The 25,706-nt window shown below is 37.9% G+C and overlaps 1 protein-coding gene and 1 pseudogene across 3 annotated transcripts in view; one reads left to right on the top strand and one right to left on the bottom strand.

Annotated features, from left to right (window-relative positions):
* The window catches only part of NLRP14 (NLR family pyrin domain containing 14), a 286,975-nt gene that overhangs the window by 58,994 nt on the left and 202,275 nt on the right, over nt 1-25,706 (bottom strand). The window contains exon 12 of one of the 3 annotated variants that reach the window (XM_045038889.1): nt 15,440-15,683. The exons of the other annotated variants lie outside the window; for them this stretch is intronic. The gene's annotated coding sequence lies outside the window, so the exon portion shown is untranslated. Of the gene's footprint in view, nt 1-15,439; nt 15,684-25,706 lie in introns of those variants that run through there. 3 annotated transcript variants of the gene reach the window in all.
* LOC101081574 lies at nt 21,875-22,112 on the top strand (annotated as a pseudogene).

The raw sequence follows: 25,706 nt of genomic DNA, 5'->3' as shown, positions 1-25,706 counted from the left end.
CCTGCTGTGAATGGTGCTAGGGCTTCAGGATCTTATATTAGAACAGTAGAGAGAATGCAGAGTTATAAAGATAACTCCAAACAATGAAAAGACAAGCAGACTCTGTGTCCTAGGAAAACTAGGAGGGAGAAGAAGCCAGCTGAGAAGGAGCCTGTGAAGATACAGAGCAGAAGCTGGTCCTTGAAAGGAAGGAAAAGACCATGTGACAGTGGAGGGGGAAGCAGAGAGTAGGATGCTAGTGCTAGTATAGTAATGGTGGGGAGAAGGGTGTGTGTTAAAACATGTAGAAATATACCACTGATGTGAGTACCTCAAAGACGAACTGAAAGTGAAAAGTCCAGTTAAGAACAAACTTTGATAAACCAGGCCAGATATGATAAGGGCCTAGATCAGGCCAAAAGCACTAGCTGATTGCCAAGAACATCTAAATTTGAGAAACCTTTCAAGTATTAATTGACAAGACTGCAACCAATGGGATGAGACAGAATGAAAGACACAGAAGTTACACAAACCGACCTAGGTCGTATCTGGTAAGTAGCGGAAGATACTTAGAATTGGAAGCCTAGAGTTTAGTTGCCATATTGGATGGGTTCATCCAGGCAAGGAGAGCTGGAAAATTGGGAGAGAGCTTTGCCATTTAAAATGTGCTTCAGTAAGGAGATTGAAAAAACCCGGACAGAGAGGAGTCATGAGAGCCAAAGGAGGAAGAGCATTCGATGGAGGAGTGATCCACAGCATCAATTGTCAACAGAGCCTAGAGAGACAAAAACTAGGAAGTGCCCTTTGGAGGTAGCAGGCAGTAAGACATTTGTAATTTAGAGAAAATGGTTACTGTGGAACCAACCTTGTGGAAGTTACTTAAAATTTTTGTCCTAGGGTTTCTCTTCAGATAATACTAATACGTGCATCAATAAATTCTTATAAAGATTACATAGAGTATTTGGAATATGCTGCCACATAATATGGGCTCAATCAACATATGTTTTTGTTGTTGCTGTTGTGTGTCTACAGTGTACTAGATGATGCTAAACACACTTTCTTAATTTATTAGTGACAACATTCCTAAGAAGTAGGTGTTATTATTTCCCATTTTATAGGTAAAGCATGTGAAATCAGGTGGCTAAATAATTTCCCAAGGACAAATTGGTAGATTGTTTCCAGGGACAGCCACAACCATCCGTCTCACTCCGTATGTCCTTTTTTCAACATGACTTTACCACTCCTTGAACCAAGTAGTTGAGTCTGTTTCCCTTCCCCTTTGAATTGGGCTGGCCCTGTGACTTACTTTAACCAAAAGAATATGTGAAAGTGATATTCTGGTGTCAGAATGGTGGTTGACAAGGACGTGCAGAAAAGGGAACCTTTGTGCATGGCTGGTGGGAATGTAAATTGGTGCAGCCACTATGGGAGACAAAATGGAGGTTCCTCAAAAAATTAAAATTGAACAACCATATGATTCAGCAATTCTTCTTCTGGATATATATATGAAGGGAATAAAATTGCTATCTTGAAAAGACATCTGCACCTCCATGTTCATTGTAGCATTATTCACAATAAACAAGAGATGGAAACAACCTAAATGTCCATCAATGGACCAATGGATCAAGAAAATGTGGAAAATGTAACACACACACACACACACACACACACACACAGAGGAATATTATTCAGCTTTAAAAAATAAAGAAATCCTGCTATTTCTAACAATATGGATAAACCTGGAAGGAATTATGCTAAGTGAAATAAGCCAGACTGAGAAAGACAAATACTACATGGTATCATTTGCATGTGGAATCTAAAAATCAAAAACAACCAGCCAAACAAAAAAACCTGATCCATAGAAAGAGTAAAATGATGGGTGCCAACGGTTGGGGATTGGTAAGATGGAGAGATATATGCTAAACTCTCAGTTGTAAGGTTCTGATGTACAGCATGGTGATTATAGTTAATAATACAGTATTGTATACTTGAAATTTGCTGAGAGTGATCTTAAATATTTTCACCACACGCACAAAAAAAGTTTTTAAAAGAGTAAAAATTTAAAAGGTGATGCATGTGTTAATTCACTTGATCTTGGTAATCATTTCACAATGTATATGTACACCAAATCATCACGTTGTACATTTTAATTATAAGCAATATCACTTATCAATTATTCCCCAATAAAGTTGGAGGAAAAATAATTTAAAAAAATGAAATCTTATAAATCTTTCATGCTGCTCTTAAACTATATCCTGCTTCCAAGACCCAGATTCTGTTCTTGGGAAGTGGTTTGGCATTCCTAATGGCAGAACTTCCTATTCACTGGCATTTGTTTGATTCAGTTCCTTGCCAGGTAGTTGCCTTTAACAAAAGAAAACAACCGACATGACTTGTTTTTAGTGAGCCCATGCTATTTCCCAGTGATTACCACTCCTGTGAAATACTCCCAGACCTGCTTAATTAACCCTGATAGGAATTCGACCTCACACTTGCTTTAGAGCCTGCACTATAATTCACCTGGGCCAGGAGACAGGAATGAACTCACGTTCTGTGACAACCACTCTCTCATCTTGGGCATCAATCTTGTAAATCTGTGAACTTAGTCCTTCCCTGTTTGGAGTGAATTTTTCTTAACAGATGAAATGGCAAATTTGGGATTGGGTGGCTCCGCTTTGCCTGTGTGTCCATTATCGTTACACTAAATAACAGGTTGTTCTGGGATGTTCAAAATCTTTATTCTTCCTTCCTGAGCTGTGCTTGTTCCCTCCCAGTTTCATGATTGCCAATTATAAAGTTATAATTCCAATTTCTTTGACTTTAAAGAGAGTAGAGATTTATTAGCTTTAGTATTTAAAAGATAAACCATAAAAGGAGTATATTAAAAGGAACAGACGGCAATGTTCTGGGTCAGAGGGCCTGGCACTCCTCTGCTGTCTCCTCTTAGTAGATACTCATGGTTCTACATTTTTTCAACTTTTCAGAATGAGGACTAGGGAAGGGTGGGGGAGGGAGCAGAGGTCAGATTTCTGCTGACTGAGAAAAACCTACACCTAAGTACCTTCTGCCACTAAGTAACATTTTTGTAATACTTTTTGTGTCCCTGGAGCTGCCTTTCAAAGTGGCTAATGTCCCTCACCCTAGACAGGTCTGGGAAACTGCTGGAGTCACTCTGGATTCTGGAAAGGGATAAAGTCCAAAACTGACTAGACTGTGTCACAGTGGTGATGAAACATCCAACTAGCTAAAGAGGTGTCAGAAGAAAAGAATACCTTTCCTTGTCTTCCACATCAAACTTCCTTCCATCCTCAGTGTTAAAAATAGGTTGACCTGCACTCAAGTGCTTGGTTATTAAGAAAAGGGGTCAATGTGCGTGTTTATGAGCAACAGTGTTAGCATTAAGCACTTAAAGAAGTGCTCAACAATCCCTTTCTTGATCTTTTGTTTATCAATAAATGGCTTCGACAAAAATGTCTGGTTACACAGAGAGAGTAATGGAGAGAGAGAAAGGGGAGGTAGGGAAGGAGGGAGAGAATCCATCTCAGTGTCTCTCTAGCCTTATTCAGAAGACCCTAAGACCATATATTTTTCTTAGCCTTCATTCTATCCAGAGAACCAAACTTTAGGTTGTCTGCTGCTGAAGAGCTCAGTATTTAGTCATATTTAATCAGCCAACCAATTAATCATATGTCTACTGAGTCCTCACTAAATGCAAGGGTTTTTTGATAGAACTTCTGGGTTGAATATTAAATTTCCATATTTAAACTTTCTTCTTATATATTTGTTATTTAAATGTTATCTTCTTAGTACTGCTTAAACTTTGAGTTATCCCAATGGCAAATTTACCTGTCTTTTCTTTACCTCCTCTAACCTACCTGCTCCTGATTTTCTTCTCTCTCATTTCCTTTCCATAAATCCATTCTTCAAAGCTTTCATCAGGAAGCAAAGTAGAATTTGGAATCTTAGAAGTCCATTTTAAATTTTTTATTATAATTATATTTTTCTATAGTTTTTTGAGCTAATGCTATGTGCTAGACACTCTAAAAATATTCTAAATATATTGCTCATATAATCTCCATAACAACCATAGGAACAGGGTATTGTTATTAACTATCTCTTCTTTCCAACTGAGGAGACATAAGCACAGAAATTAAGTAGCCTGTGCAAGGTCACAAAGCTAGTCAGCAGTCATGATGGACTGTGTGACTCCTGAAACCTGACTTTAACACTGCCCTCCTTTACAGGTGGGTATGGTGGATTCAGGTAACAGCACAGAGTTCACGTCCTGAAGCTGAATGAACCCAAAGGTCAAAAGAGCAAAACTGGCATTGTGCCTTCACCAACTCTGGTAGATGTTATCAGATCTACATCTCGATTTGGTTTTCTGCATGTGAGGGTGGGTAGGATCTGACCAATGTACATTTATGTCCTGTGGGGTCTTTACAGATTGGCTTAAGTGTTCATTTATAGCTGGCATTTATTGAACAGTTGCTCCATACCATATACCAAATGTTGTGCTTTATGTTCTTGGCTTAACTGAATCACAACCATTTGAAATAGATGTTGTTATCATCCTGACTCTAGAGATGGCAACACTAACACTCTGTGATCTAAGTCACCTGCCTAAGGTCACACAGTTAGCAAATGATGAAATGAAGATTCAAATCCACGTTGGGGAGATTCCAAGACTTCAAGGAGAGTTAGATTTCAACTATCACACAATACATCTCCCCGTGAATTTCTTATCAGAATAGTCTGGCAGGAGTTTTCAAGTTTTATATACATTCTTGGAGACCCTTTTGATCCCCTTGGACAATTGCAAGAAAACCAAATCCCCACTCTGCAATGAATTACATGTAGCTTACTGAAGAATTGATTGGGGCGCCTGGGTGGCCTAGCCAGTTAAGCATCCAACTCTTGATTTCTGCTCACGTCATGATTTCACAGTTTATGAGATCAATCCCCACATTAGGCTCTGTGCTGACAATGCAGAGCCTGCTTGGAATTCTCTCTCTCCTTCTCTCTCTGCCCATGCCATGTGCTCTCTCTCTCTCTCTCTCTCTCAAAATAAATAAACTTAAAAAGAAAATAATTGACTAAAGCCCAGCTGACTATGTGATAAACTACAAGCAAAACACTCTGATCTCCCGTTATTCTGCTAACCCATTCCCACCTAAGATCCCACTGCATTCTGGATTCTCTCCACTGGGTCTCCCAGAATGCATTCTCTTGCTACTTTTCTTCTGTACTTCCGTCTTTCGTGCTGGCATTAGAATTGCCTTTTTCAACACAGAGACCTCAACTTTTCTATCTGCAACTTATGAAACTTCAGATTTTGCACCAAGAGTTTCCACTAACCAGACGTAAGTTTTCCTGCCATTCAATAATTGCAAAATAATTGCTATCCTCTACCACACAAATACTTTTTCTCTCCTTGTACATGGGCATACTTTACTGTTTCTCTATTATCTCTTTTCTCTCATTTCCCTCTGGGTCTTTAAAATACACGCTCTGTGTGTGTGTGTGTGTGTGTGTGTGTGTGTGTGTGTGTGTGTGTGAAATAATCTCTGACTTCTTGTTGGAAAAAGAGGAACTCTTTTCAGGGCTTGGCCACTTGAGGAAGTAATGGACTTTGTTGCAGTACAAAGCAGCTTCCCTAGATACAAATGTATGTAGCAAATAAACTATTTTTTCTTCTTTTGAACCATTTTATTCCCCATGGAAGGATATTTGTTTCCAAAAAAGGTTAGAAGTCTTCAGGTTCATCAGGGCACAATTGTAAGCCCGGGTAAGGGTTTATTTCTCATTTCTTGAAGGGTCTTTTGAAATCAGATCTCTTCTTACAGAATGCAATGTATGGAAAGGAAGGGAAACTCATTAAGAGCAGATAATGAAGGTTTTGTGCAAAATCTGAACTTTAATGAACTGTAGATGGTTGCCTGGCTTTGAGGGTTTAATTAGAAGAAGAGGTGTACCTTTTAAACTATAACTTTAGCTCTCATTGATTAAAATAAAAGCACAAGCCTTAATTTTCTTTTAGATATAAAAAAAAGGGATCATTATGTATTGGTTCTCCTGTTTGAAACAGTTCTATTTAAAGCAACATAATGTTATTTGTGAACGGCTTTAAGGATGCTGACTCAATAAAATAGCAAGAGGTGGTCTTGTTCATTTTTTGTTTTAAACATGCTTAGGAGGGGCACCTGGGTGGCTTGGTTGGTTAAACATCTGACTCTTGATTTCAGCTGAGGTCATGATCTGGAGGTTCATGAGATAAGCCCCTTGTCAGGCTGTGTGCTGAAAGGCAGAGCCTGCTTGGGATTTTCTCTCTCCCCCTCTCTCTCTGCCCCGCCCCACCCTCTCCCTCCTTAGTACACATTCACCCATTCTCTCTCTGCCTCTCAAAATAAAAAAAAATTAATAAAATAAAATAAATAAAATTTTTAAAAATTAAATGTTTTGGATATTAAAAGATATAGTCAAACTTGTTTTGTGAAGTTGTTTTTTCTTTTAGATTTTTATTATGCCATTTTGGAGAAAAATGTCTTGCACATATTATTCAAGAAAGAAAAAGTAGGGGCGTTTGGGTGGCTCAGTTCGCTGAGCGTCCGACTTTGGCTCAGGTCATGATCTCATGGGTCGTGGGTTCCAAGCCCTGTGTCCGGCTTAGTGCTGACAGCTCAGAGCCTGGAGTCTGCTTCAGATTCTGTCTCCCTCTTTCTCTTTCCCCCCTCCCCACTCGCATTCTCTCTCTCTCTAAAATAAACAAACACTAAAATATTTTTTAAAAAAAGAACAGAAAAAAGAGAGAAAAAAAAGTGTTTAAAGTGTTCTTTCTCCTTGAATTATGTTCCTATTTTCCTTTGGTCTCCAGTAGTATTAGGCTCACTTGAGGGTAAATCTGTTCTATGGAACTTCAAACACAAATGCAAGTTAAAACACAGAAGATGGCTCTTACCTTTGAACACAGACCTCCAAGGATAGAGTTGGGGTGGGGGAGAGGAATTAGGGCTGGAAAGGCCTAATGGCTGGGTATTCTCAAGACATGGCAGCTGGTTACCTCAAAGTGAGTTATCTAAGAGTATATCTAAGAACCCAAGATATAAGCCACAGCTTTTTATAACCTAATTTTTGAAGTGAGATATAGTCACTTCTGTCATATTCCATTAGTTACACAAACTAAACTCTTATACGGAGTGTGGGGAACTCCACAAAGGTGTGAATAACAGGATGTGGGAAGCCATCTTGGAAACTGGTTACCGCAGGGGGAAATTCTCCACAGTAAGAGTGTATAAAAGGAGCTTGATGGTCGGAAAACGTGAAAAATGTTCATAAGTGCAGTGCTTTCCAATCTTTTTCACATTGTGGCAGACATGGAAAATGATGCTATTTATTCAGCAAGCTCAGGTTAATGGATGAGTCTGTTTGTAGACAGACCAACCCTGTGGCTTTGGCCAGCTCAGTCTTCTCCTGGTTACACTAAGGACTGAAGGAATCAATATCTTTTACACCTATAACCTCTTTATGCGCTAAAACATTCTTCTCTCTTCTTCCAGTCTTGCCTCCTACAATCCTTTTTTCTAAGAGCAGCTACAGTGATCTATTAACTCATGAGTTAAATCACATCAATTCATTACCTAAACTTCAAATGGCTTCCAATTGCAGTGGAAATTAAAAATCCAAACTCCTTTGTTTGATCTATAGTGTCCAGCATAACTGAGTGGAATCCCCTCTGCCTTTCTGACACAACCTTGTATTACTCTCCCCCTTGCTCTCCCCAGTCACATTGTTTTCTTCTTCCCCCAAATACAATCAGTTCTCAGCTCAGTGATGTTTCACTTGCTCCTTCCTCTATCTTAGACATATGTCCTCAGATGGCTCCTTCCTTTTCTTACTATTTTAGCTTAAACACACCTTCATAGAAAGGCCTTCCATGTTGACCCTATTTATTTATTTATTTATTTATTTTTTAATTTTTTTTTCAATGTTTATTTATTTCGGGGACAGAGAGAGACAGAGCATGAATGGGGGAGGGGCAGAGAGAGAGGGAGACACAGAATCGGAAACAGGCTCCAGGCTCTGAGCCATCAGCCCAGAGCCTGACGCGGGGCTCGAACTCACAGACCGCGAGATCGCGACCTGGCTGAAATCGGACGCTTAACCGACTGCGCCACCCAGGCGCCCCCTTGTTGACCCTATTTAAATGCCCTATTTCACACTAATCTATTTCTTTCATATCACTTATCACTATCAGAAAAAATCTTGCTAATTCTACCAAATCACAAATATTTATCGAACACCTACTATGCACCAGAAACTTCTAGGTGCCAAGTATCTGTTTGCTTGTTTTTTCCTTAATTCCATTCCTCATTGCTCATGAGATATAGGGACTTTGTCTGTCATTGCTGAGAATCCAGCATCCAGGACAGTGCCTGACTCTTAGGAAGTATCCAGGGAATATTCATTAAATGAAAAAATGGAGGATGATGACAGGTAGCGCTCAAATCCAGATGGGCCAGGGTACTCACAGGGCAGTAGCTTGGAACTCATAAGAACCAGTGTCATATGCCAAAGAGTCACATGAATTAGGAGATGAGAATTCCAAGTGAATGCAGGACAGGGAGTAAGACTGTGGAGAACCAGAAGCAAGATGGCAGGAACTGGTTCATGGGGAAAAAAGTGAAGCTTCCCTCCATGGCCATGTCTTTTACTGTCAGTCTTGTCCCTGCAGACCCAAGCGAGCAAAGTGCAGTGACAGCTATTGAATAGCATCCCCCATCCCCAAATTCATGTCCACCTGGAACCTCAAGAGAGTGACCTTATCTTAACACATAGTCTTTGAAGATGTGATGAGTTAAGGATCTAGGGTGAAATCACCCTGTATTTAGGGGGAACTCCTTCTAAGAAGAGGAGAGGGCACAGAGCAGATGACAGAGATGAGACTGCAGTGGTGCAGCTATAGGCCAGGGAATGTCAAGGAATTGCCAGCAGCCATCAGAAGCTAGGAAAAGGCAAGGGAAGGTTCTCATAGAGCTTCCAGGAGGAGTGTGGCCCTGCCAACACTTTGATTTTGGACTTCCAGCCTCCAAAATTGTGAAAGAATCAATTTCTGTTGTTTTAAGTCCCCAAGGTTATGGCAATTTGTTATAGCAGCCCTAGGGAGGTAATACAACAGCTGTGCTGTTATTTTTTTCCTGGGCATAAAGTACGTGTTCAATAATTCAGCCAGGCAAATTTGTAGCCAACAACTTACCCAGTACTTGGCATGATGATTTCAAAATTTTTTGTTGAAATAAATGTTTGATGATTTGATGACCTGGTGTAATTTGGAAAAAAAAAAACCTTAGGAGAAATATATCAAAACTTTCAAGATTCTGTCTATGGATATGAAGAGTCAAAAGCACCCTGAGGATGCTGACCTTTTCCTGCTGGCTGAAATAAAAATGCATTACCTTTGTCCATATAATTACACAAGACCTAAGGTCAAAATGAATAAGAAAACAGAAGGGCTTGGAAACATGTCTGTAATTTTTATGCCAAGTTTGAAATATTTTACCTTGAATCTGCATCCAAGATTTAGTTCTCTATTACCTGTGTTGTTTTCTTGTGCAACAAATAGGGCCCTGGGCCAACAGCAAAGCTACCTGGACTATTTAGGATCAGTTCAGGCTAATGAACTGAGCACCTCCTGGATAATTATGACTGTGTCAGTCACTGTGACCTTTGAAAATATATAAGATCAGCTCTTATCCTGTGGGACCTCCCAATTCTGGAGAAGGAACAGACCATGGTACCTAGATAAAACATAGAACCATGCTAAAGTTGTTTTTTTTTAAATATAGAATTATGAAACAATGCAGATGGATGGAGAGAGTAACTATATCAAAAAGCATCTATTATCTAGTTGTGTGGCCATAAGTAAATGCCTCTCTGGATATAGGTATTCCATTGCCAAAATGAACATGTTTTACAAGACAAGGTCCTTTTAGGCATTGACAGCATAACCTCGACCTTGGATTGTCTGTTTCATGTGTGTGGTTTCATCTCCCCTGTTATGACTACGAGGGGGTAGATCCTGTTCCAGTGCCCAGGGTGTTGTCTGGCCCATAGTAGGCATCTGTTAAATGCATGTTGATTGGTTGAAGACTGAAATTCGTCTTTCTCACCTATTCTAGTATCTCAGAATCGGGTAAAATTTCTTACCCCAAATTGACAGGTTTCAAATAACTGAAGTTAAAAACAAATAATAGATGCTCTCAGGGAGCTACTCCTGGCTTAGCACCTTACCCTCATGAATCCTGACAAAAGGCTTGAGAAGGGCTTTTGGATCAGTTTTACTTTGATAGTAATCTGTCAAAAAGCTCCCTTTTCCAAACTGATGTAAGGCCCTCACCCTCCATGACCTTCTCTGACTCAACATGGTGGACAATGACTACCATGAGCCTGTATTTGTGAATGTATCTTGAGGATGTGAGTGTTTAGAGGTGACTGGTGTGTGTGTGTGTGTGTGTGTGTGTGTGTGTGTGTGTGTGTGTGTACAGGCACACACATATACACAAAACTTTAGAGTAAATGTGAAATTTAGTAATGTGCATGCAAGATGTATGAGAGAGACTCTGAGTGTGCACTTGTGCTGTTGATTAGTTCAGTAGAGGAAGGGAGTTCTTTATGCCTTGTAGAATTCCATGCCCCACCTCAAGCCTCCCTCCAAGTTAGCAGAGTTTATCCTAAAGAACAAGTTCCATGGAGATGGGGGCTCATGCCTCTTGTTTGTCAGTCTTTGGGCCTCCATTCCCTATTCTTTGGGGGTAGGATTCGATGCACTGTGCAACTTTAGATAAAGATGACCATGGAAAAGTGGCCACTCTCAGGGAGTTGGTGGTTTTTTTTAGAGTATTAAAAAATAGTAAGCAAGCAAGCTTGGCTATCTCTAGTGAATAGATAATGTTCTGTCTGTTAGAAGAACTGTTGTCTGGAAAGTTTTTTTTTTCTTCTGCAGACATTTGTTTTCAGTTTATGACCTGCTCTGCTCCCAGAGGGGCAAGAGAATAAATCATCTGTTGTTCAAAAGAAAGAACCATAAAATAAAAAACAAAGGCCCAAAAAGCTGACTATTTTCCCAGTTTAAACCATACTTGTCTGAGTGAATATGTATGAGTTAAGGGCCAACAGGGCTAAAGTGTAAGCAGGTCCAAGTCTGGGCCTCCAGAGACTATGCCATGAGTGTTAATATTAATCTGGGATTTTCAGGGAACACAAAACAGCCTTATGTCACACCACTAACTCTGTTTCTGGGTCAGGATGACTCCTGAGGCAAAAGAACTCTGTACCGGGCAAGCAAGCTTAAGATTTCTCTTCTTGTCCACCAACACCCCTCCCCTCCCCCATCATTTGCTGTTTTATCACAAAACTAATGGCGAACAGAGAGCAAACCCATTTGTGGAGCTGTTGCTGTTCTAAGCACTTTACAAGCATTGACTCACTGAATCCTTAAAATAATGCTATCAGATAGGTGCTATTATTATCTCCATCTCATAAGTAAAGAACCTGAAGCCTAGACAGATTAAGTCACTTGCCTAAGGTGACACAGCCAGTACGTAGGAAAGCTGGAGTTCAAATCCAACCAGTATATATAGAGACTGCTTTATTAACTGCAACACCATACTATCTGACTGACCAGGCCCCTGTTACAGCCAGGTTCTAGAAATGGACGTGCAAAGTCAATATTAAATAAAATCACAGTTTAAAATAGAACAGAAATTTGGCATTAAGTATTTAGATATTGATTGATTTTTAGGATGATAACAAGGCAAATGTAAGGATGGGAAATACTGGGAATGTGTTGTAACAACCCATGGCTATACTAAAAAATGTACTGATAAGAGTAAGGAAGCTTTAGTGCTTTCTCTGCCTCTAGTCTTTTATACTATCAACCTCATATCTCTGGATACAGTGCTCCCCCATCTGTCTATATTAAGCCCTCAGCTATGTTGAGTCCTGGGAATTGAATTCCCTAAAAGCATCCAGAAAGAGATGTATTACTGAGGACACTGTTGTGTGTGGCTGGAGTGGGAAGAGGTCCAAGGAGAGTGGCTCTTCTGCAGCCTTTGGTAGGTGAATGCCCTGGACCTCTTGGATTCTCCTCACTTAAGGCTCTCTCTACACTTTTGTGATTGGCTTCACTTGGTATCTACTAGATTTTTGAACAGTATTCCTATGTAACTTTCCATGTTTTCATGGTATGTCACTGGGAAGGAAGGGAAGACAAGTCAGGGTTGTCTTGCTAGGCTCCTCCTGAGCCTTTGAGTTGTCTCTTCTAAAACACATTTACATACATATCTTAAGAGTCAAGTGGAATCATGAAAATAGATGTTTTGGTATAATATATTGTGGCATGCTGCTTTATACAATGATGCATCCTTCAACATATCATTGTATTTCCTACACTCTGACTCTATTAAACATTTAATTCCATTCAGAATCCCAAATCAGAGTCTTCAACCAAATTTATCAGCTATCTGGCATATACTTGATTACTTCTCCCACTGAAGTAATTATCTGTTATTGCATAACAGATTACCCTAAAACTTAGGAACTTAAAGAAACACACATTCATTTTCAAACAGTCTCTGTAGGTCAGGAATCCAGGTGTAACTTAACTGGGTTCTGGCTCAAGGTTTCTTATAAGGTTGTAGGCAAACTGCAGGTCATGGCTATGGTCTCATCTGAGGAGAGACAGATGGGGGAGACAGTATCCCTTTCCAGGCTCATGTATGCGATTGTTTGCATGCTTCATTTCCTTGCAGGCTGTTAACCTGAGTGCCTGAGTTTCTTGCTAACTACTGGCTGGAAACCTCCTTCAATTCTTTGACATGTGGGCCTCTCCATTGGGCAGCTCACAATATGGCAGCTGGCTTTCCTTAGAGTGAGTAAGAGAGAATGCCCAAGATGAAATCTTCAGTCTTTTTGTAACCTAATCTTAGAAATAATATCCCATCACCTCTGCTGTATTTTATTTGCTAGAAGTGAATCACTAAATCTAATCCATCATCAAGGGAAGGGACTTACACAAAGGCATGAACATTGGGAGGTGGGGATCATTGGGGTCCATCTTAGAGGCTGCCCACTACACCCTTTAGAGCAGGGCCATTCCAACTGGGAATTATTTATACTCAAGCATCTGCAACCTAGTACTTCCCAAATTCTCCATCTTTCAAGTCTTATCCTTTGCATATTGTCCAAATAAGATTGTTCAAGCAGTCACCCTAATATTGTACAAAGTACACCTACCTCTGCCACTGGTACTGTCCCTTGGATTTCCAGGAAGGGCTTATGTTCTGATGTTATGTTCCATCCTGAATCCCACTGACTCATCATGGCCTGCCCCTAAAAAGTTTTCTTTGTTTCCGGGTCTGTATAGACTCTTTTCCTCTTCCTTCATACTCACAAAGTACCACAAACATTAGGTTATTTTAGATAACAGATTTCTACGGAAGGTTTAGAGATATTAATAGGTAACTATAGTCAGTAAAGAAAATACTGTCAAATTTGATAGCAGACATAATTGTTCCTAGAAATATATTAGCCATTCTCCATTATTAAAAATTTCTCACTGGCTGGAAAACTCTGGACTAGCTTAACCTGCTGATATGTTGTTGGGTCTCTTCACCCCTTCCAGCTCTGTCATACATCTCATATTTCTTCATAATATTCTAGGAACTCAAAAATTTTCTCTTCATTTGTTTACTTTGGGATCCTTGTGCTAGTTTGGGACCATCCTCATCCATTTCTGAGATTTTGGTAATGTTGATTTTTGAAAGGGAAGGGGTTGAAACATTTACCTGTCTTCTGGAGCAGCTTCATGGCCCCTATTACAACTTCCCATTTTTTACTCAAAGACCAGATATCTCAACATACTTAGGGACACAGAAAAGGCAGCTGTGTGTGGCTCAGTCAGTTAAGCATCTGACTTCGGCTCAAGTCATGATCTCACTGCTTGTGAGTTTGAGCCCCGCATCGGGCTCTGTGCTGATAGCTTGGAGTTCAGAGCTCAGAGCCTGGAGCCTGCTTGGGATTCTGTGTCTCCCTCTCTCTCTGCCCCTCCCCCACTCACACTCTGTCTCTCTCTCTCTCTCTCTCAAAAAATAAACATTAAAAAAAATTAAAAGAAAAGGCAGATGTGACAAAGATGCAAAAGTTTCTATTGTCCCTTATCCCTAGGGTGGCAAGTGCTTACTCGTCTAATATTTATACAATCAAGTAGGGGCATTCTAGCGGTGGGTCAAGAAAATTTGTTTCAATGTGAATTTCTGTGTCCATCTATACAAAGAATCATTTGGCAGCTTCTATTTCTAAAATATTTTTAAAATTCTCTTCCAGGCACCTTGTTACAAGAATATGATCTCATTTTAGAAAGAAGAAACTCTATACTCATATAAATATATAGAAAACAAATCTAGAAGAAAAACATAGCCAACTGCTAGAGTATTCACAGCTGAGGAGTGAGGTTATTTTGGAGGAGTTCTGTGAGAGGGGAATGGAAGGACTAAGTAGTAAGAGGGATTTTTGCCTCATGTATTACATATGTCTGTATATTCTTAAATAATTCAGGGGCGCCTGGGTGGCTCAGTCAGTTAGGCATTCAACTTCAGCTCAGGTCATGATCTCATGGTTCATGAGTTGGAGCCCTGTATCGGGCTCTGGGTTGACGTCTCAGAGCCTGGAGCCTGCTTCAGATTCTGTCTCCCTCTCTCTCTGCCCCTCCCTGACTCATGCTCTGTCTCTCTCTCTCTCTCAAAAATGAATAAACTTAAATTTTTAAAAAATAAATAAATGTATTCTTCTTGTGTATTTAAAATTTAAGAATAAAGCATCCTTGCGGTGCCTGGGTGGCTCAGTCGGTGTAGCAGCCGACTTCATCTCAGGTCATGATCTCATGGTCCATGAGTTCAAGCCCCATGTCGGACCCTGTGCTGACAGCTCAGAGCCTGGAGCCTGCTTCGGATTCTGTGTCTCCCTCTCTGCCCCTCACCATCCCTCCCCCCTTTAAAAATAAATAAAATACATTTAAAATTTTTTAAAAAAAAGAATAAAGCATCCTGGCACTAAACAAAAATAAAAGTTTGTAGACAAAGAAACTAAGGACAGCTTCATAATACTCTTCAGCAATGTTAAGGACCAGGAAGTAATGGAACAATATGTGACAATTTTAATGGAAAAAAAAGTGTACGAGAAGAATTTTTGTCTTCAGCTATTTTTCCAATCCTGATGGCAACAGAAAGAAAATATGTGCATAATATATGTAATTCTATATCTTATTGTACCTAAACAGGTCAAGACTCAAAATAAAAAATCAAAGAATGTGTAATTTGTAGTATAAAATGATTGAAGAAGAATGTAAATTTCAATAAAAGAGATAATTCATTAATTTATTTAAGAAATATTAATTTAAACTCTACTAAATACCAATTGTGTGTCAGGTACATTTATAAGATCTTAAATGCATCATATAAATAAAACAAAGACCTCTGCTCTTATGGAGTTTTCATTCTAATTACATAATGTGCTAGATGGTCCTATCATCATTATTATTATTATTTTTATTTTTAAAAAGGGAAACACCTGATAAAAGGCATCCAGAGTATGGCGAAGGAGGTGGCCAGGTAACAATTTCCAAAATGACAGTTTAGAGGTACATGTCAAATCTGGAATAAACCAATGAAAATAATATAGTAATATATTAGAAGAATTATATGCCCAGAATAGTATGCAGACTTTATTCTTAGAATATAAGTTCACTTGTAACTAACAAATTTATTAATATTGCCCATCAGTAATAGGTCAAAGAAGAAAAGCCGCATGATTACTCCCACAGTTGTCCTAAAATGATCCCATAAAATTTTGTATCTATTCCTGAGAAAAAGTCTTGGAAAGTAAGCAAGGGAGAAAATGTCCTTAACAATGAATATAAAAATCTAGAGGCAACATTCTGAATGCTGAAACAACAGAAATATTTCCTTTGAAATTCAGGAACAACAACAAGAAAACCCCAATATCATTATTATTTAACATTACTTTGTAAATTTGCAAAACAATAAAGGAGCTAAAGGGAGATAGGTACCACTATTAAAGTAAGGAAAAGTTATTTTACAAATTACTGATTTGTTCTAGAAGACTCAAGAAATTTTAACAAAAATATTCAAATTAATTAGAGAAGTTAGGAACATGTTCAGATGCAAACATACATATAAAATCTTAATAGGTGCTTCTTTTTACCAGTAGTAACCTAGTCAAAATTATGATGGTAAGACTATTTTATTCTATGTCATCTAAAATAATTAAGCACATTTAAAAGAACAGTAATAAGAAAGCTGTGAAAAGCAATTTAGAGAATTGTGTGCCATCTATATGAAGAAAATTAGAAAACAGAGAGACATAATAGGAGAATAAATGGAGAGATAAACCATGTTCCTGAATGGGAATATTAAAAATTATAAAGGTGATTATTTAATTCTTCTCAAATGATTTAAAAGTTTAATGTGATTCCAATAAAAATCTGAGTTTTTCCAATTTTTAAGTGACAAAGTGATCATATAGCTCATTTTAAAAGTATATAGTTTTGAATAGTGAAAAAGTTTCAAAAAGATAAAATAAAACAAGACTGAAAGGGTAATAAACAGAGATTTTTCTTATGAGATAATAAAGCCTACAATAACCTTTCAGTTATCAAGATGCTGTGTCTCTTGGGCAAGAACTGAGTTTGATCAATGGAGCAATATAAATATTTTAGAAACCAACACTCTTCTATGTCGGAATTTAAAATATAGTTAAATGCCATTGTAAATCAATATGTAAATTGAGGAGTATTCAGTAAATGATGCTGGAACAACTGGTTAGGTATTTGGCAAAAAATAAAGCTAGATTGAAATGACTTAGTAATGTGCTTAACATTAGGACAAAATAAAACTCAACAAAAGTAAACTAAATTAAACTAGAATAAACTATAAATGAGTATTTTGCAGACTCCAGGAAGGGGAAATGTTTTCTAAGAATGAAAGACAAAAGAAATCACAAAGCAAAAAATAAAAAAAAAAAAACACAAAGGAAAAACAGTATACTTAATTTCTTAAAAATCTAAAACATGTATATTACCATATACATATAAATTACCATTAAATAAAATTAAAAGAAATTTGACAACCTGGAAAATTATTTATAGACAAAGTCTTAGTCTTCTTAAAATATTTTTTAAATTACTGTCAAATCAAGTGGAAAGGACAGACCAAAGTAACAAAGACAAGAAACAGAAAATCTCCAGAAATGACAAAACAAGTAATAAAATGGCATTAAATACATATCTATCAATAATCACTCTGAATGTAAAAGGACTAAATGCTTCAGTCAAAAGACATAGGGTGTCAGAATGTACAAAAAAAATAAGACCCATCTATATGCTGCCTACAGGAGATTCATTTCAGACCTAAAGACACCTGCAGATTGAAAATGAGGGGATGGAGAAACATTTATCATACAAATGGATGTCAATGGAAGGCCAGAGTAGTAATACTTATATCTGAAAAGCTAGACTTTATTTTTTTTTAATTTTTTTTTAACATTTATTTATTTTTGAGACAGAGAGAGACAAAGCATGAACGGGGGAGGGTCAGAGAGAGAGGGAGACACAGAATCCGAAACAGGCTCCAGGCTCTGAGCAGTCAGCACAGAGCCCAACGCGGGGCTCGAACTCACGGACAGTGAGATTGTGACCTGAGCCGAAGTCGGACACTTAACCGACTGAGCCACCCAGGTGCCCCTGAAAAGCTAGACTTTAAACCAAAGACTGTCACAACAGATGATGAAGGGCACTATATCATAATAAAGGGGACAATCCAACAGGAAGATCTAACAGTTGTAAATATTTATGCACCCAACATGAGAGCACCCAAATATATAAAACAATGAAACAAACATAAAGGAACACATTGATAATAATATAATAATAGCAGGGGACTTAAACACCCCAGTTACATCAATGGACAGATAAATCATCTAAGCAGAAAATCAGCAAGGAGACAATGGCTTTGAATGACACACTGGACCAGATGGACTTAACAGATACATTCAGAACATTTCATACTAAAATAGTAGAATACACATTATTTGCAAGTGCACATGGGACATTCTCCAGAATAGATCACATGCTAGGTCACAAATCAGGCCTCAACAAGTACAAAATAACTGAGATCATACTATGCATCTTTTCTGACAACAACACTATTAAACTTGAAGTTAATTGTATGAAAAAATTTAGAGGAGCGCCTGGGTGGCTCAGTCAGTTGAGCCTCCGACTTTGGCTCAGGTCATGATCTCACGGTTTGTGAGTTCAAGCCCCATGTCAGGATCTGGGCTGACAGCTTGCTCAGAGCCTGGAGGCTGCTCCGGATTCTGTCTCCCTTTCTCTCTGCCCCTCCCCTGCTCACACTCTGTCTCTGCCTCTCTCAAAAATAAACATTAAAAAAATTTAAAAAAAAGAAATGAGGGATAGAAGGAACATACCGAATATCATAAAGGCCATATACAAAAGACCCACAGCTAATATCATCCTCAATGGGAAAAAACTGAGAGCATTTCCCCTAAGGTCAGGAGCACAACAGGGATGTCCACTCTCACCACTGCTATTCAACATAGCACTAGAAGTCTTAGCCACAGTAATCAGACAACAAAAAGTAAAAGGCATCCAAATTGTCAAGGAAGAAGTAAAATTTTCACTATTTGCAGATGACATGATGCTGTGTATAGAAAACTGGAAAGACTCCACCAAAAACTTGCTAGAACTGATACATGAATTCGGCAAAGTTGCACGACATAAACCAACATACAGAAATTGGTTAACAAACAAAGTAGAGTTAGAGGGAACATGCTTCAACTAATAAAGTCCCTATTTGAAAATCCAATAGCTAATATGATCCTTAAAGGAGAAAAACTGAGAGCTTTACTTCTATGATCAGGAACAAGACAGGGATGCCCACTCTCACTACTGTTATTTAACATAGTATTGGAAGTCCTAGCCTCAGCAATCAGACAACAAAAGGAAATAAAAGGCATCTAAATTGGTAAGGAAGAAGCCAAACTTTCACTATTTGCAGATGACAGGATGGTATATATATAGAAAACCCAAAAGACTCCACCAAAAAATTGTTAGAACTGATACATTAATTCAGTAAAGTCATAGGATACAAAATCGATGCACAGAAATCTGTTGCATTTCTATACACCAGTAATTAACAGCAGAAAGAGAAATCAAGAAATCAATCCCATTTACAATTGGACCAAAAACCATTAAATACCTAGAAATAAACCTAACCAAAGAGGTAAAAGATCTGTACTCTGAAAACTATAAAACACTGATCAAAGAAATTAAAGATAACACAAAGAAATGGAAAACCATTTCATGCTCATGGACTGAAAGAACATATATTGTTAAAATGTCTATATTACCCAAAGCAATCTACACATTCAATGCAATCCATATACCAAATACCAACAGCATTTTTCACAGAGCTAGAACAAACAATCCTAAAATTGGTATGGAATCACAAAAGACCCTGAATAGCCAAAGCAACCTTAAAAAAAGAAAAGCAAAGCCAGAGGTATCACAATTCCAGACTTCAAATTACATTACAAAAGCTGTAGTGATCAAGACAATATGGTACTGGCACAAAAATCAGACAGAACAGAATGGAAAACCCAGAAATGAACCCACAGCTCTATGGTTAACTGATCTTCGACAAAGTAGGAAAGAATATCCAATGGAAAAAAGTCAGTCTCTTCAACAAATGGTGTTGCAAATACTGGACAGCAACATGCAGAAAAATGAAACTGGACTACTTTCTTCCACCATACACAAAAATAAATTCAAAATGGATGACAAACCTACATGTTAGACAGGAAACCATAAAAATCCTAGAGGAGAACACAGGCAGCAACCTCTTTGACTTTGGCCATAGCAACTTCTTACTAGATATGTCTCCTGAGGCAAGGGAAATAAAAGCAAAAATAAACAATTGGGAATTCATGAAAATAAAAAGCTTCTGCACAGTGAAGGAAATAAGCAACAAAACTAAAAGGCAACCTATGGAATGGGAGAAGATATTTGTAAATGATGTATCCGACAAAGGATTAATATCCAAAATCTCTGAAGAATTTATAAAGCTGAACATCCAAAAGATAATTAATCCAACTAAAAAATGGGCAGAAGGCACAAATAGACATTTTCCCCAAGAAAATATGACCAATAGACACATTAAAAGATGCTCAACATCATGCATCATCAGGAAAGTACAAATCAAAACTACAATGAGATATCACCTCACACCTGTCAGAAGGGCTAAAATTAACAACACGAGAAACAACAGGTATTGGTGAAGACGTGGAGAAAGGGGAACCCATTCACACTGTTGGTGGGAATGCAAACTGGTGCAGCCTCTCTGGAAAATAGTATGGAGGTTCTTCAAAACGTTAAAAACCTTATAACCCAGCAATTGCACTATTAGGTATTTACTCCAAGAATACAAAAATACTAATTTGAGGTAAACATGCACCCCAATGTTTATAGCAGCACTATCTACAATAGCCAAATCGTGTAAAGAGTCCAAGTGTCCATCAACTGATGAATGCATAAAGAAGATGTGGTTTATATATAATGGAATACTACTCAGCCATCAAAAAGAATGAAATCTTCCCATTTACAGCGATGTGGATGGAGCTAGAGAGTATTATGCTAAGTGAAACAAGTCAGGCAGAGAAAGGCAAATACCATATGATTTCACTCATATGTGGAATTTAAAAAACAAAACAAACAAACATAGGGGGGAAAAAGAGAGAGGAAAACCAGGAAACAGACTCTTAACTATAGAGAACAAACTGATGGTTACCAGAGGGGAGACAGTAGAGGGATGGGTAAAATAGGTGATGGGGACTAAGGAGGGCACTTGTGATGAGCACTGGGTGTTGTATGTAAGTGATGAATCACTAAACTCTATTCTAATATTAGTGAAACCAATATTACACAAAATGCTAAACTGGAATTTTAATAAAAACATAAAAAATAAATAAGCACAATGAAATTACTGTTAAATCAAGAAGAAATACATTGCTAGATAAATAGATACTCATGAATGAAGGACATGGACAGATAATTCACTAAAAGAGACATAAGCAACAAAAAAGATGAAAAAATTTTGATCTTTTAGTTATGAAAAAAATGTTGGTTAAAATGAAACAATATTGGGGTTCCTGGGTGGCTCAGCTGGTTATGCAGCTGACTCTGGCTCAGGTCATGATCTCATGGTTCGAGCCCCGCATTGGCTCTGTGCTGACAGCTCAGAATCTGGAGACTGCTTTGGATTCTGTGTCTCCCTCTCTCTCTCTGACCCTCCCCCACTCATGCTCGGTCTCTCTCTCTCTCTCTCTCTCTCTCTCTCTCTCTGTCTCTCAAAAAATAAATAAACATTAAAAAAATGAAACAATATTTTCCTGATTCTGAATTTGAAAAAAATATTAAAAAGCTATAAGACTCAGTTAGTAAGGGTTATATGCAATAACATTAAAATCCTTCCTGGAAAATAATTTTGAAAAAGTATACCAAAGTAGTTGTATATTGATATCCTTTGACTTTAGTAACCTTATTAACTGCAATTCATGTTATTAAAATAGGTGCTATTTTAAAAGTTTAATTATCCAGCAATTATAAATCATATTCTTAAATAAACTAATAACATTCAAAAATATTCACAAGGCAAATAAAAATTAGAATGAAAACTGTTTATATACCATGACCACACATTTGTGTGCATCTGTGCACATACACGTACAAACGGCCACACATACGGGGAACATGTCAGATTGTGAGCTCGGCAGGAAGTGGGACCAGTGTGTGGCAGATGTGGTCATGAAGACAGGTATTGGTTTTGGATTAGGCCTTGTTTTCTCACTTCCCTGCTTTAAAAGAAGAATGTGGCCAATAGCCTTTGGTTCTGGCATGGAATGGAGAATGGCCTCACTCCAACTGTCAGCATGATTTCCAGGCTCCCCATCTTCTACATGGAAAATCTGTCAGAGAGCAGGAGCAGTGACTTAACACCTGAGAACAACCCAGCGGGAGGAAAAGAGAAATCACGTTTATTCTTCAGGAATCCTGAAGTGTCCCGGAGTAAGCAAACATTTTTCTGTAACACTGTAATCAGTAATGCTTTCAAAAACTCTAGCATGCTGTTTATGTATTTGAAAGGAAGTCTGTTTCTTGTTTTGTATTTTGTCCCTAGGAATTTCAAGGAGGTGGTCTTGAAAGAAATATATTAAAAATAGGCAGCTCCCCCCACAAAAGAAACCCCAAATACCGACACATGTGCATGCGTACAAATGATGCAGGAAAATAGTCAAAATCTAATTTTATCTTTATGACTCCATTACGAGTGTGTTTTCTTTTATTCTCTTTATTTTTTTTGTAATTTTGAAAACATGGAATATTATATTTTTATAATAATTAAAGAGTTTGGAGGAGAAGGATAAGGGGATACTTCTAAAACTAGGAGACATTCATTCATTCATACACTTATTTAACAAATATTTACCAAGGGACTATTGGTGCTAGGCACTGGGTCAGGTCCTCAGTGTACATACAAAGGGCATGATTCCTTCCCCCAATGACCTGATTCTCAAGATTTGTATATTTGGTTTTCAGCCTCTCCTTTCTTAGTATTATCTCACTCAGAATAAATAGGTTGCATTTTTTCATACTCAGCAAGAAAAAAAAAGAAAAAAAAGCTTGCTTTCCTGCAAAGAAAATCTAGCAACCAATTCTCTTAACTTGCTATCCTTTTGCTGTAATAGGCAGCCTTCCCTGAAGCTAAATTTTTTTTCTGAAAGATCACTGTGTCATCAGCAGCAGCCAAATTGCCAAATGACACCTTCCTTTCTCTCTGATGTATTACCAGCCCAGGAGCTCAGTTTAGCAGAGTTCTCTGCTGAAGCTCAAAAAGAATGAATTGTTTCCTTTTAAATAAACAGTAAGATGAGCTCCAGGAAGAGCTACAGCCAGCTATACTTCCCCCCAAGATCTTGCCGATATTTCTATAATATAGTATATGTGTGTGTGTGTATGTGCAGGATGCATTAGTGCATAGGTGCTGGGTACACATAATATATGTGTGCTAGATTTCCCAAGAAACCCTTAACAATTAATGCAAAATCTATTTAATAAATGATTCCAAAATTAACCTTCGGTAAAGCTACTGCCCTTTTACTTACTGATTGGCTGGACCAGAATTTTAAATCATTATTTTTCCTCCAGTTAGAAACACCTTCTGTCAGGCAGTCATTTAACACTTAGAGAATCCCTCCCAAATGGCAGTGATGATCCTAGCCACTGGGGATATTAAGATGAATGGGCCAGTCTACAGTCTTAACCTCCTTACTGGGTTGAGCAGAGGCGTAGAAAATATTATAGTACTGTGAGCAAGGAATTTTCAAGAAGCTTTGGGAGCCAAAGGAAAGATCATCTCATAAATTCTCATAAGCATATTCTATTTGTGTTAAGTTTGCACACGTGTAGAGGCTTGAATGGCACACAAAATGGGAATAGGAAAAGAAGAGGCATGTGAAAAGTTAAGAAACCAGCAACAATATTATAAAATGTGAACCAGGATAATTTATGGACCTACTAATGGCTGATTTGTTTCTGCTGCTGTGAAAGAATTGAAAAGAATGTGAACTCTTCGTGTGGGGGGGGGGAGGGGGGAGGGCTTGGTGGCTCAGTCTGTTAAGGGTCCAACTCCTGATTTCGGCTCATGTCATGATCTCACAGTTAATGAGATCGAGGCCTGCTTGAGATTCTCTGCCTCTGTCTCTCTCTGCCCATTCTCCACATGTGTGTGCATGCTCTCTCCCTCTCTCAAAATAAATAAACAAAAACTTAAAAAAAAAAGAATGTGAGCTCTTGTGTTTTTCTCATGTTTACTCTCCTCCACATTCTGACAAGTTATTGAGCACTCTAAATCCCTTTTCTAGCTATTAAATTCAGCCCTCCAGATAGCACCATGAGAGAGGAACTACCATCCTCTCTAGTTTACAGATAAGAAAACTGAAGCACAGAACAGATAAGTAACTTACTGCTTAGTGATAAACCAGAATTCAAACAGATTGAGTCAAAGCCTATATTCTACAAATACTACCCAAACAAAGGATTCATATGCAAAATATATAAAGATCTCCCACAATTCAAGAAGAAAAAAATAGAACAGTCACAGGTAATAAAATTCATAGAAGAAGAAATCTGAATTGGGTTATAAATATGCAAAAAGATGTTCAACTTTATTTAGTTTTGTAAAATAAAAGGAACATCACAGTGCCATTTTTCCTTCATCAAATAGGCATATATTAAAAAGTCTTACAATGTTGATTGTTTGCACACTTTTGGGAAAATGGAATAATTATATATTACTGGTAAGAACATAAGTTGGCATAACTTCAGAAAGCAGTTGATAGTAGCTATGCAAACTTTGTGATCCAGCAGTCCACATCTAGATGTACAAACTAGAAAAAAATTCTTACATGTATGTACCACAAAACATATGATAGCAATCAATCTATTGTTTGCGATACTATAAATCTGACCACCTAAATCTCTATTACAAAGGGAACAGACAAAACTTGTTAGGTTGACAATCATGTTATGAAATACTCTAGAGTGAATAAAAAATTTGAACTATATATAGATTACCTATGTCTGTAAGCAATTAACCACCATTAATTCTGGGTTGTGGGAGATTAGGTATTTGTTATACTATTCTTCTTGTTTTTCCATATCTTTAAATTTTCTTAGAAAAATAGCACAATCTCTTAGGCAAGAGATCCCAAGGATCTTTCCATTCCTTAGAAAAAAACAATCTCTCTTCTATCTTAAGGAAAGAAGCATACATTTCACAGGGTACCCTAAGTATCTCAGATCCAAATTGTATTTCCCACTTTTTGCCACTTTATTGACTTTATAGAGACAGATAAGTTTTTTGAAAGATTTGTGGCTATATGACACCCTCCTCCACTTCCCTTTACCTTTGGATTACTGGTTCTAGGGCAAAAGGGTAGCTCGTAACAAAGTCACATGCTGTCTTATTTATGCTATTTGACTGTTTTTGGATGGGCCATCTTGAAGCAAAGCTTATACTTTTTGAATTGCAGAATGTTTATGAAGGGCACTAGAAATACCAAAAATGCTTCACTACCCTTACATTTTTGCACCAAGTCCCTTGAAGTCCTAGTTTTATAGTAGACAGAGTCTGACTCTAAAGACCCTATAGACAGTTTAACCAGCTGCTTTACAACCACTCAACCAAATTCATCAGCTTCTCAACAAGAGGCCTCACTATCCAATGCCCAAGCGCTTTGCTAGCTCTACAATCACAGCAACACTCCAACCTCTGTACCACTTTTAGTATTAATCAGAATGTTTTTGATTATATTAAATGTTTGATATTAATCAGAATGCTGTGGGTTATGTGCTTTAGAAATTTGGAAATAACAGAAACCTCAAGTCAAACCATCTTAAATGAAAACTGAAGCCCATTGGTTCATATACCTGGGAAGTCCAGGGGTTAATGGCTCCTTCAGGCATGGTTAGACCCAGGTACTTAAACATTAGATCCCTCTTCCTCCTCCTCCCCTTCATATTC

Source organism: Felis catus, chromosome D1 (assembly GCF_018350175.1).
Source record: "Felis catus isolate Fca126 chromosome D1, F.catus_Fca126_mat1.0, whole genome shotgun sequence".
NCBI classification, from domain to species: Eukaryota; Metazoa; Chordata; class Mammalia; order Carnivora; family Felidae; genus Felis; species Felis catus.
The sequence above is the reverse complement of the archived record's forward strand: the minus strand, read 5'-3'. Positions and strand labels throughout refer to the sequence as shown.